We start from the raw sequence: 14,398 nt of genomic DNA on the forward strand, positions 1-14,398 counted from the left end.
TTTATTTTTAGAGCATATTAAATATAGACCATTGTGTGTATTCTGTGACATGGTGAAGAACTCAAATGCACACTAAATAAAGTAACATAAAGTTCAAATTTAAGAGAAATAAATTATGCAACTAATATGTGTATATGGACAATAGTTGTTAGAGTTGTATGTACTGAGCTGTTCCTGTTGATAGACGACTGCAGGTATAGTTATATTAATACATACTCAATAATAAACAGAAACAATGTAAAAGGTGTTCATACCTATATTAACATATTTTCTTCATAATTATATATAGCTTTACTGTCTTATTCTATATCAATCATTTTTTTAAACATGTTTATTATCATATTCATCAAATTGTTCTATTTTCTGAATTTGTTGTGACTCATTCTTCTGCTTGCTATGTCTGTTAATTCTTATTCAGGGTATAGTATATCACATTTAAAAATTTTTAAAAGTAAAGTCATCTTCAGGAGAGCACTGTCTGTGCTTATTCTACATGGCCTGAGTTGAGGAAATGTTCCTCCAGAGCAACTTTTCCTGTGGCATTCTGGCCTAGGACCAATTTATTTTAATATTAAATTCTAAACTCATTTTACTGCAAGTTTCATATTGTAAAGGGACCTTTTTTCTTCCATCCAGTGCCAAGACAGAGAGAGAAGAGCTCTCTTGCTCCACCTCTGGCTTTTTGTCCATGCTGTTCTCTTAACCTAGAAAGTGTTTTTATTCTGTGCTTGACATGATCAAGTCTTCTCACCTTTTAGATCTTAACTTATAATTCACCTCTTTAAAGAAGCTGTCCCTAAAGACACTTCCACTCTTTTTTATTTACATATTCATTCCATTAACATTTATTGATTGCCCACAATATTTCAAGCACTGGGAATCAGTAATGAATGGAACAGATGCAACCACCGTACCTATGGAGTTGATAACCTAGCAATAGGATCCTTCCATGCTTCATCTCATTATTACATTTCTTGTATAGTTCATGCTATAATTTCCAATTTTTCTATTTGCTTACATTTTTGTTTGTTTCCATATCTTACTTGGCTACATGTTTCCTAAGAACCAGCACTATGCCTCTCTTGCTCACCTATGTTTTCCCTGACATCCAGAACAGTGCCTGGAACATGGTAAGTGGTCAAAAAGTATCAGTCGAATTAATTAGTTAAGAGAAGGACAAATAGGTTTAGTCATTGCAATAACCCAAAGCAACTAATACTGTCACTATTTTGCAGTTAAAGGCACGGAAGCTGAGTAGCAATAATGGTAGGTCCAAACCATGTTGCTGTTTAGTTACAGGACCAGAGATTAGCACTAAGTCAGTGTAATTCAGTATATAATTGTATTCATTGTATTTTGAATTACTTTATTGTGCACCTGTGAGCAACAGCAAATTCCTAAGAGAGTAAGCTGTGAGGAGAGCTAGGTTCAAATTTAGAGAAGTTAGTGAACCATACTCATCTCTAGTGGGGATAATAATCTCTAACTCAAACTATAAATATCAATTAAGATAGTAGATATAAATTCTTAGAACAATCTAAATATTATTTCTGATTATTCCTATAAGAACAATGTGAACATTAATTCTGATTATTATTATTATGTAGGAACAAATAAGGTATAATTGTCAGAAGCATCTTCTTTGTGAAAGTTATTTGAACTACAGTCATTTCAATGAAAATCCAGGGCCCATTTCTTATACTTCTCTTATCTTTAGAGTAGCAAATAAGTCTGTGCTACACCTCAACAGGCATTCAATCTATGTGTGTTGGGTGGATGGTTAGATGGAGATATGAAGAAAGAGGGAATAAATTAATTCTTTTTTAAAGAAAAAATAGGTTATAAAATGTAAAAATATAAGAATAGATTTTTAAAAACATATGTTGGAACATAAAAAGTATTTTGAATAGTATTAAAAACACATGGTCTTTTATTTTTATTTATTTATTTATTTTTGAGACGGAGTCTCGCTCTGTCGCCCAGGCTGGAGTGCAGTGGCAGGATCTCAGCTCACTGCAAGCTCCGCCTCCCGGGTTCAAGCCATTCTCCTGCCTCAGCCTCCCAAGTAGCTGGGACTGCAGGCGCCGCCACCACGCCCGGCTAATTTTTTGTGTTTTCGGTAGAGACGGGGTTTCACCGTGTTAGCTAGGATGGTCTCCATCTCCTGACCTCGTGATCCGCCTACCTTGGCCTCCCAAAGTGCTGGGATTACAAGCGTGAGCCACCGCGCCCGGCCAACGCATAGTCTTTTAAAGTGAATTTAAATACAAGAGTGTTGTGTGTTTATTGAGTTATCGCTCTGGGATCAGAACAGTCCAGAATTTTAGCCCAGACTGTCTCCATAACTTCGTTATGTAAGTCATGTACTATCTCAATGACTATAAAATAGTGATACCAGTAGCAAAACAAAACAATAAAAAAAGGACCATGATGACACTTAAGTGACATATTTGACAAGGCCATTGCCATCATTAAAAGGATATTTTAAAATTTAAATAATTTTGACACCTTAAAATAATGCACTCATGGGAGATAGGATTATTTTTAGCAATAATTGACAACAAGCACCTTAGGTAGAGAGAAAAGGGCCAAAGTGTCAGTCATTACTTCATTTACACTTATGTGGAAATTTGAACTTCTTTTTTTTTTTCTGTGAGACTCACATAAAGGTTTTCTTCTTTATCCCCAATTTGAGCACTCAATTATCAGTGAGCTATTTCTAGTCCTTGGCAGGGGGAGTTCAATGATGTGGTGGGAAGCTCAAGAAAAGAGAACAAACCCTTTGAAAAAATATGATCTCAACTAGGACAATCTAGGAGCTCCAAGATGAGCCTCACTCAGCCTTACAGGTGCCTGAACTACTCCCTGTCATTCACCAAACCCAAATTAGCCAAAGATTATCCTTCTTGCTATCCAGCATGGGTTCACTGTGGGCTCCTAGAGGAAAACATATACCTCCTTCTCCACCAAGGACAATAACCTAACCTGCCCTATGGCAGCCAGGCTGTTGAGCCCAAGATAACCCATATAAGGTTGGGACCTGCTGCCTTGGAGCCAGGAAACCCAATAAAGAAGTGGCCATCCATTTGGCATCCTCCCTCCATCAGGACAATGAATTTATCAGCTGACTCTAAGCTGCTTTATTGATGAAACCTATTTGTCCTCTGGCCACCATCCATTTTACCTTGTCCAGATGTTTGCTACTTGAACTACATCATTTTTGCCTAATGCTGCCTATGCCATATGGCATTGATATCACCACTGCCTTGCCTGAAATGCTTCTGGCTCAAGTCCCTGGTTATTAGCGTAATTGTATCTCCCTAGTGTGCGTGACACAGTCCTGATTTGCACCTATTGTCCCTGTATAATATCTGCAACTCTGCTTTTCCTCTCAAGAACCCTGGTTTGGACCATAAATCATAAATCATGTGAACATATTGCTATACTGTATAAAGGATCTGCCTTCATACCCATCCAATAGAGAAATTCATCCATTCCTAATGTAGATAAACCAATCACTGTTTTAGACTATCCATGAAAACTACAAGTGATTAAAAACCAATAATTTGACCCCTAATGCCAGAGTATTTATCAATAACTGATACATTATATGTTCATTGTTTATATTTTTTTCTGTCTTCCCTAATTGGAATGTAACATACATTTGGGCTCAGGATTTTTCCATTTTGTACACTACTGTATCTTCAGCAATAGAAGGTTATTAATAAATATTTCTGGGCAAATAAATAAATGAAAAAATCCAAGGATGAATGCAGCACAATTTGAACCTTACTATGGTCTTAGAAGTACACTGAGGTCTTTATACATAATGTATTTTTCAATCCTAACAACTCTACAATGCAAATATTACCTTTAAAGAGGAATAAACCAAGTAAGAACAAGGATAAATAATTTGGCTACATCCCACAGACAGAATTCAATGAACCCAAGAAACACCCATGGACTCTAATACCAGAGTGTTTAGATAGCCTGTTGATGCCACTACTGAAGCATATACCCTTCAGTTTGTTCACTTTCAAATGTTTTGTGTGGACAGAAATAAACAAACTATATTTTGTTCTAGCAGATTTGAGGAAGATCAGGTTTAGATAGTTAAATGCTTCCAGTTTATAAGAAATTACATTTTGATTTTTTAAAAACCAATAATCCAAAAACTTGTCATGCATCCAAGTCTAGAGAGTAGTTAATGAAAAAGCATATGCCTTATTTAACTATTTCTTTGAGATGGCTAAAATTGCTAATACTAGAGCAGGCAGTGTTGACTACACTATCACCATCTTACTGGTAGATAGTAGAGGGAACTGTTAGTGCACTCAGCAGCAAGGTGTAAACAGGCTGTGGCAAAGCAGGAAAAAGCAACCAACTACAGCATACATAAGACTTGGATCTCCTCTCACTTTAAAAGTTATACCATTTTATTACAAACTTCTCCTACCCTGCCAGCACTCTGTAGTCAATTCAGAGTGGTCTCTACAAGATTGATTTTGCATGACAAAGGACTTAGAATTTCCTTTTTTACTGATTTTGTCTACTGGAATTATTGTCATTCACATCAAGTTTAAGTTACCTGTCCAAGTCCCTAAGGGTTTTCACCATTCCTCTTCACTCTTACTCTCTCCAGTCATTGTTTCCTCTGACCTCCTCACCTCCCTCTCACAATCTCAGCCATCTGGAACCATTTTCTTATTTTCCTCTGACAAGTGTCATATCTTACTTAAGACTCTCCTTAAAGCTCTTCTCATCTGAGGCAATGATTTCAAGCTTTCTCTGATAGATGTGTGGGCATTCTGGTCATGACATCTACCACCTCACTGATATCCAGGGGTTAAATGCTGCTAGTCTACCATCTAGTTAGTTGATCTCACCTTTCAGGGACTTATCAGGTCCTTTTTAGAGGAGGAAACACTAAAAGGGACCCGATAGTCACAGAGCATTCTCTTTCCAGATAGAGTTTGGCACTACTATAGTCCACCACAAGAAGCACCAAATATCCTCTTGGATAATTTGAGAAAACAACTATTCTGCCTTCAAATATCAGCAGCATGTGGGATGATCTGAATGCATGGCTTACAAATTTGTGTTCTCTGTGTGGCTCTTTAAGTACCAGAAGAAAATATTCTATTGAAATTATTGCATTTACCACCTTTTTAAAGTTACACCGCATGGATCATCTAAAACAGAGAACCAAGGCCTATCACAATTTCAATAGAGAATTTCATAGGCATAATAGGACATGCATTTAAAAAATATGTTTCATGAAACTCTGATACCAGAAGATGTAAGCTAGAAGGGGCTTCATGGCCACATAGCCTTGGAAAGTAATACACACATGCTTCCCCCTTTGTAAACACATAATGAACATTAATGAACACAGAGAATAAGTCTCTGTGAAGTCCTGTCAAAAACCATCTCTACTACTATTTTACTCAGTATTTCCCCAATTTGTTCCATCACTGAATTCTCCTTTTAATTGACATAGAACACCATGTTACCTAACAGAACTAGCATTCAACAGAACACAATTTAAGAAATATTGTCTCAGAAAATAAAAGCTGGGAAAGATGTATTAACAGAACACAATTTAAGAAATATTGTCACAGAAAATAAAAGCTGGGACAGATGTATTAAATAAGTCAAGTCCAGCCTATTGATCTTATTGGTAGATATAGATGTCCCTCAAACTTGTGAAAAATCATTTATTTTAGTTTCTTTATAGCTTCCTTGAGTCTAAATTTCTCTGTGACAATCCATCTTCCCCCATTCCCTGATGAAGTAATGTCTCATTGCTCAGCACCCATCTTTTTAAGTGAAGTCAAATACCTCAAAATTACCTATTTGTCATAGCTCAAAATTCACACTCCTTAGCATGGGCTTCTATAATTTGAATGAATTGAACATGTAATTGCAGAGTCATCTATCATTATTCCTTCTAAATGTGCCCAGTGTGCTGACCAAAGTATAACTGTTTTTCAAAGACATTCACTGGTTGCCCACCTCTGGGACTTCTGTTCATTTCTTCTTACCAAATCCTGCCCCACCTTTGAGGGCTTCTCAGTGGTACTTAAGGTACATAAGGGCTTCTAGGACTTCCCTAGTTGGAATTTTACATTTTTTCATGTTCCTAAAGTGCAATTTACCTATATGTCAGCTTATCAGACTATATTGTGTATTTAATGACTTGCCTGTTATTCTCGGTGAGACAGGAAACTCCTTAAGGATAAGGTCTGTGTTAGGTTTATCCCAGGATCCTGCTCACAAAGTAGGTTCACAGTAAATATTGGTACAGTTAAATCATATAGTCCACAGTCACACAGACATTCAGCAACAGAGGGACGACCAGATCCTACCACCTTCCAAAACTGGTGGTGTTGCTAATGAAACATAGTAAAAGCAATGGAAATACATGGTTTGGTCTAATCATATACTTTCAGGTTTTCATTGGAACTACAAGATATCACCAATATCTCTATTACTGTATTCTCACCAATTCAATGTTTTAAGGAAGAGAAATTATGATATGGGAAATTAGTATATAACTTACAAAGTGTAATTTTCAAGTTAATCTTACAACATCAAAAGAATTGTGTAAATTATTGTTTCTAAAAATAAGCAATATTAGAATGATGAAGAAAGTGTTGTATGAGGCTTGAAGATAGGAATGGCTTTCATCGCTCCTTTGGGGGCATCCTACTTCTATGACCACCATTAACTCTTCAAGCCTCTATTTCTTCATCTGTAAAATGTCAAACATTTGTTGAGTGTTGAGCACCAACACTGTGCTTTGTAATGCTAAATTAACTTATACTAAGCATATAATCTCATACAATTTTTATGACAAGCATATGAGGTTGATATTATTTCCATTTTATATGTAAGGAAACTGAAGCTCAGAAATTATTCAAATCACTTGACTGAAGATACACAACTAGCCACTATGTGTGGCAGAGGCAGAATTCAAACCCAATTTGTTAGAGGTAAAGCAAATTTGGTTTCTATATTTTCTATTCCAGAAGTAGCGGTAAAAGTAAGTAAAGTGATAAATATCAAATCCCCTAATATAACACATATAACACCGGATTTGCTCTACAAATGTCCCTTTCTCATTTTCTTCTCTGCTCATGGAATAATGGTATTGCATCAAATAAGAATGAGTGTTGGGTGTGGTGACTCACACCTGTGATCCCAGAACTTTGGAAGGCCAAGGTCGGTGGATTGCTGGAGCCCAGGAGTTTGAGATCAGCAATAGGATGAAAGCCCGCCTCTACAAAAATACAAAAATTAGCCAGGTGTGGTGGTACACATCTGTTGTCCCAGCCTCTTGAGAGTCTGAGGTGGAAGGATTGATTGAGCTCGTGAGGTTGAGGCTGCAGTGCACTTCAGCCTGGGCGACACAGCAAGACTGTCTCCAAAAAAACAAAACAAAACAAAAAATTCCAAAAGCCAAAACCAAAAAATAATAATAATAATAAGGAGAAGATCTGGGTTCCAGAAAGGTTTTTAGTATCAAGTGGGGATAATGAGACCATGACTACGAAGGAGCTTTAAAATTTCAAATCCCTTACAAACGTAAATTTTTGTTACTTATTAAATGAACAATCACTATAGTATGCACTTGCTTGTTTGGCATTCTCAGATTTTGGTTCCAAAGAGATAAGTGACATTTTATGCTGAGGGCTCTACATACATCAGTTTAAACTCATCTCTAAGAAAAAAAAAAAAAAAAAACTTGAATTTCAAAATCATATTGACTTTTTTCTTTGCTAACACAGGTAAAGTGACTAAAGCCTAAACTGATTCTAGCCAGGTGGTCTCTGACATATTTCAGAGAGTCAAGTCTAAGTATCCAATGATATTACAGAGTTGAATACCATAAGAAACTATCCTGTCTTTCACAGTTTGTCTCTAACTTTCAAAACATTTCTTTAATTTGAACTTGAGCTATCTGGTCCTTGAGTTTGGATATGGACATTCAGAGAAATATAGAGAAATTCAAAGGCCATTGCTCTGTTTTCTGGTTAGTTTTATCTGACTCAGTAGCATTTTTTCTGTTTAACATAACACACACACACAAACACACACACACACACACAGAGACACATTTTTGATCAAAGAAATGCCAAAAAGTATGCAGATGTAATATAAAAAGCTCAGCCAATCATCTAAATGTTTAAAAAATATACAGCTGTTAGATTTAATGTAGATAAACCATCTGGCAGATCTGCTTTTTTTTTCACTTTTTATCCAGCTGTTGGATGCTGTGGAAGGACAGCCTAGGTCTATACTTAGATGCACAAGGAAAATGATGTCAGATGTATATTGCCAGTCCTCTGGAAAACACTTCCTATTCAATAGATTCTAGGCACCATTAATGTTCTTGAGAGAGAAAAACAGAAATTCCATGGAGCAATGATTTTTATTTGAAACTGCCTACATTAGAACACAGTTCATGGACTATTTTTTTACATAATACATCCTCTTAAAATAATATAGAAATTTAAAGTAAGAATATAATTCCTACTAGCAAAATTTCCAGATTCATATTTAGAGTCAATAATTTATAAAAGTGTTGTCGTAAAATTCTTTTATTTTGACAGCAAGTTAACAAATATATACTTCCAGGGGGCAAATCACCTTTGGCAGGGTGAAAAAGAGTGCTGCATCAAGCCAGGACCAACTTAGAGACCAAAAGATGTTCTAGCAAATACTTGTGTCCCTCTTCTAATATCAGCAAACTCACAAGGCACCAAAATAAGAAACAGAGGTGGCCCATCAGTCTTTAGGATTGAAATTTGTTTTGAGTCCATTTTATAAAACCTAAAGACCTCTAGACTTAATAATTGAGATTTCAAAAATTCACAACTAAAAAGAAAAACCTCTTTCTTTTCAGATAGTGTGTATTCTTTTTCCTTTAAAAAACCTAACTACATATTAAAAGGAAAAACTAACCAACATAGTAAGTGTTACTTCTCTCCTCAATTTCTGTGATTTTTTTTTTTACATATTCAGAAGTCATAAGAGGTAAACAAATCTCCCATAATGAAGCAGTTAATGGCCAGTGAAAATGAAAGGATGCAGCAAATATTTTGTTAACAGTAACATAGCCACAAAATCATAGTACATATATCAAACTCTTAAAAATTATTAAAGGATGCCATGAGATAAAGCAGGAGAAAAAAAAATACTGGTGAACAAAAAAGAATCAGATGCTCTGGAAAGAGCAAGGAGAAAAAGATGGGCATGAAAATTTATAGACAGTTTGAGGGTAGGTTTTCAAAGTGGCATGTGACAGAGCCAAGCACAAATCCTCTTACTTATTAACGGGATTTGTCCCTGTACCTGTCACACATGGCTTTGAAAATATCTGCCTCTGTGAAAGGTATACTGCTTCTCTCCGTCAGTTTTACTCTTAAGAGACTAATGTATAATCTCTTTAGGTTTCATCTTTTGTATTTCTGTGCATATGACAAATTGTTTTGAACACTCTTCATCCATACACATAAGAAGGTAGGCACTAAGGGCTTATCACCGCATATTTAAAAATCCCTGAGATACTATTTTCCTCATTGGAAATAATTGTTCTATTAAAATAATCTGGATTTATCATTGAAGAATTTTCAACTAATGCATTCATGTCTCGATGCTGTAAGGCAATTGTTCTCAACTTTATCCGATCCAGTTCCTCCTTTTTATAACAAGTATTCTGCAACCCATTTACTATAATAAAATGAAATTCATAGATATTATAACCACTTCAAGAACATCACGGAAAAAGTCAATACAATGCCCAACTATAAAATAAAAGAAATAAAAAGAAACAACTTTGTAATAATAATAAAATAGTATATATTTTGAAACGTAAATATTCTAGCACTGCCACCTAATGAAGGCATGAAGTCAAGTGCTGATACATGTGCAGAGAATCATGGTAAATTTGCAAATGCATCAGCCACTAATGCAAACTAAGGTAAGATTGTTGTATTGCTGCAGCAAACACCATAAAGAGAGTTGCCATCAATGAACAACAATTGGTAAACTTCGAAATAACAATTTCTAATTAATTTATGAGAGAGTTTGATTTCTGAAAAGTTCATTACATATTAAACAATGTAAAAAAACTTCTAATTACATGTGAATGTAAATAAAATCTAAGTGTGTATATTATTACATAGGTTTTTCAACCACATGAATGTCTGATAGGATACTCAAAAGTTCTGTGAGCATAGGAGAGTTTTTCAGTGAGAGCATCCTGCAAGCTGCAAATGTCTATCATCGCTTGACTCCACCCAGGAGTCAGTGGTGGCCCTGGATCCACCCCTTGCAATTTTTATAAAATCCTAATACATTCCTGCACATTTCCAAGGCCTTCTTTAGGGTGTGATACTCCTCCTACCCCATAAGAATCACTGTGATAAGATTACAAAGAAGGGGAATTATAACAAATGATGGTACCTGTACCTTTTTGTTTTTATTTTATTTTGCCTTTGCTAAAGTGAGGCAGAGCTTCATTTTAAAAAATTCATCATGCAGTTGACATTGAATTTACACATTTGTGGCAGCAGCACTCAAAAGAGTCTTCTCATCATAACTTTTAGTTAAAAATAAATGAACTTAGCACATGTATTAGGAACATTTGAGTGAAATTTACTTAATGGAGTATCACACGTGATATGTTTACTTAACTTTAGAATGGAAAGAATAGACTTTTCTTACGAATTACATTTTATACACATAAACCATTTATCCAGACGTGCACAAAAAAATGTAATTTGTAAAGCAGAGGAAAAAAGGAGATGCAGAAGGAATACGGGAAAGAAAAAGAAATAGTGGTGCAAGCTGTTGTTTCAACGGAAAAATAACTTTGCACATGACATGATATGGTGCCAGATTTATTATTCCATTTATCCATTTATCCTTAAAACAAACCAACCATAGACATTTACCTTAGAAATATAAAGTTGCTTATTTCTGTGCATACAGTTTTACAGAACCATGGATAGATGGTTTCGTAAGGTATCAGTCACACTTCCATAGCATTTGCTGATATAAATATAAAAGCTTCATTTTAAAGGATAAATAAAGCCACACTATTATCTAAACAGGCTAAAATTTAACATCCTTGTGGTTTGTGGAAATTTTTGATGTGCCTGCTGGCTTTTCAATAAAAATCAATTATGCCTTAAATGTGAGCGGTAGTCAACATACTACAGACTATAAATTCAATTTCATACTCAGAAATATGGATTAGCTGAACTTGATGCCCTTCCATTGATTTCAGAAAGCAAAAGCTGATAAGGTAAATAATAGTAAGAGGCTCTCTGACACTCCACATCAAGTTCCGGATTTCCATATTATTTTTGTAAGAACTTTGCAGTCACCACAATATCCTCCTTGTGAAATATGTATGATGAATAGATATTATATGGATTGCTGATTCATCTCCCCATACAGAATGGATATTTGGCTTTCATAAGTCAAGACAAGAACTGCACAGAAAAAAGAATATGCTTATTTCTCTCAGCTCTGTGCAAGGTGTATGTCAACCGATTGTGAATAAATCCAGTGGGTAATTAGAACACACCGATTAAGCACTGAGATTCCACCTATAAATAAAAATTGTGTAAACCAGGAGCAAATTGATATGTTTCAATTCTTCAGTGTTTTATAGGTGTGTGTATGTATGTGTATTTATGTATGTATATTTTTACATATATGAGATGGGGAGTGAGGGAGAGAGACAGAAAAATAAGAAAAGCATTTTTTAAAACTGAAAAACATCCAGTCCTTATGTTCATTCAAAAGAGCACCTTAAATTGGCAAGAATCTCACGAAGGGGGGAATCTTGAGAGGGGCAGAGAGGAAATAATTTGGTACTAAGAAATCCAAGGAATAATGATCATGAAGAAGAAATTTAGAATAGTTTTTAGCATAATGGGAAATCCAATCACATCTGCAACAATTTTCTTCTTTTCTCCTTTAATGTGCAGAACATTTAGGTTTTATAGAACTGTTCAAGTCCACACTTTGAGCATTTTATGGCTTAGCCATTCTCTTTTTCAGTAAGCGTGGTGTGCTCAGCTTAAATCTTAAAGAGTTCTAAAGAATATTTCATACACAGGCCCAGTCTCACCTTCTATCAGGACGAGTTCCTGCTTTCCTAACACAAACAAGGATTGCTTTATCACACATCCAGAATGCCAACAGAGCAAAACTATGACTCTTATTAGGTCAAAGATGTACATTCTTAAAAGTTCCCTGCAGCTTTCCTATATGCCAGCATTTTTGAGATTTCATATAATCATTCTGGTAAAATCCATGGCCTAAGGTCTTTGCTATCTCAAAGAAATTAATTACACATGAATTTCTCAAGACAGAGGTAATTCACTTAAATACATTTATAGGTTATTTATTTCACTGAAGTATAATTATTTTTATTAAAGTATGCTAACCATGAAAGCAAGCTGTATAAAATCCTATAAATACCAAATGGGACATGTCCTAAGGAAATATTTCCAATGTTAAGTAATTTTTCATATATTTATCCTTATAGTGTCTGTTAATCACCATAATCGTTTTTGAGAAAAATGGTAACAGAGTTGTTGTGGATTCTTTTCACAAATAACAAATTGTTTATATAAGAAAAACATAAAACCACAAAAGGAATGGTACAATCTCATTTGTTGCTTTTTCAGTTATTTACTTGTCTGAGAAAAAAGTCAACAAGGATTTCTTTTCGGCAAATCTAAGAAATCTGTGTGCATGTATGTCGTTTATGAATATACTTCCTTTTCATAAGAGGGAATATAAAACACATTTTCACCAATGTCTTTTCAATCTTACTTAAATTTAGCAAACAATATATGTAGAAATTTTATTTTTCTTATACCAACATATACTCAAACATCTGTAAAACATAAAGTTTCTCATAAATATGTACTATGTAAATTACAAAATTTTAAGTTTCAGTGTTTGAAATGAACACTATCTTTGAAACCCATGTAATACAAAAATGCCACAACCAACAATTTTCATCATATGTTGCAACGGTGAATGAAGCCTATGAGGAAAAAGGCATCACATTGTTTATGAAAAAACAATTCTTGTAGATACACTTGGAAAACCGCAAACATTCATAAACAGTTACTCTTTGGGGATAGAGAAAAACTGCCATTAAACAGGTGTTAGAATTTAAATGACATCTCATTAGTGACTCCTTTTTGCAGCTCAGAGACAAATAAAACCTTCATTTAAAAGCATTAGTGCTATTCCTAAGGGTTTCTGGTATCATAATGTTTTGTTTTATGAAGATATTTAGTTTCTTCCAGCATTCTTGCTTATTTATACAAAATAAACCAATTGCATTTCTAAGTTTAGCTGAGTGTGGAGTCAGGGGGTGAATAAGGCCCTTCCAAGTGCTGTAAATACCCTTGCCCCTCCTTCCATTTCAGTGAGTCTGGGAGGTTGAAGCACAGCCTGATAAACAAAGGCATTTTTGAGCTTCACTTCCAGGCAGAGATTTAGCCCTTGCATCCTTTGCTCTCAATTAAGGAACAGTCATAGAAAACTCAGATTTTCTTGATGTCAGAGCCATTAACTATTTTTCCTATTGCTCTCAATGCAAAATGTGAAGCCATCTCTATAATTCAAGAATTATACCAGAGCATATAGCTATTAAAAAGTACCTGCTAATTGAGTTTATCCCACTGCCACTATAGACTATCCTCACATAGACAACTTCAGATCCCAAAATGTGAACCCCAAGATTAGCACACAGAATGCAAGTCTCAATAGACAACCCAGGATTATGAGAATTCATTCATTTCATCATTTTTAAAAGTGACACACTCCAAAATTTAATTAAGCTGTCCGAGATCCTTGGAATTCAATTCACTGTAATTCTACGCTGTATTTGGAGAAGTATCTACTAAGACAAACAGTGAAGAAACAATAAATTTCAAGTAGTTGCTTGGCATCAAATATGATAATTATTTTTCAGTATGATTGAGGAATTGCACTGATCTGTTTTGGAAATACAAAGATAATTAGACCAGATCTGGCTCAATAAGAGCTTAAAGTCGAATGAAGCAAAGTTGGTGGAGAAAGAAGGGATAAGACAATCGACAAAGTTGGTGGAAAAAGAAGGTATAAGACAATTGCCATATATCTATAATATTATTAGGACTATTGAACAGTTAGAAAGTGCAAGGGGATGACATTCACAGAAGAAAAGATGACACTGTACTCAGAGAGTCAGAAAAGGGGATGGCACTTGAAATGGATTTTATGGGTGGGGATGATTTCATGAAAAGGGCAGGCCTGTAAAAATGCAGGTTCTGTTCAAGGGATTTTTCAGGGGATTAAACTGGCCATGATACAGAAG

This window comes from Macaca nemestrina, chromosome 5 (assembly GCF_043159975.1).
Source record: "Macaca nemestrina isolate mMacNem1 chromosome 5, mMacNem.hap1, whole genome shotgun sequence".
In the NCBI taxonomy this organism is placed as follows: Eukaryota; Metazoa; Chordata; class Mammalia; order Primates; family Cercopithecidae; genus Macaca; species Macaca nemestrina.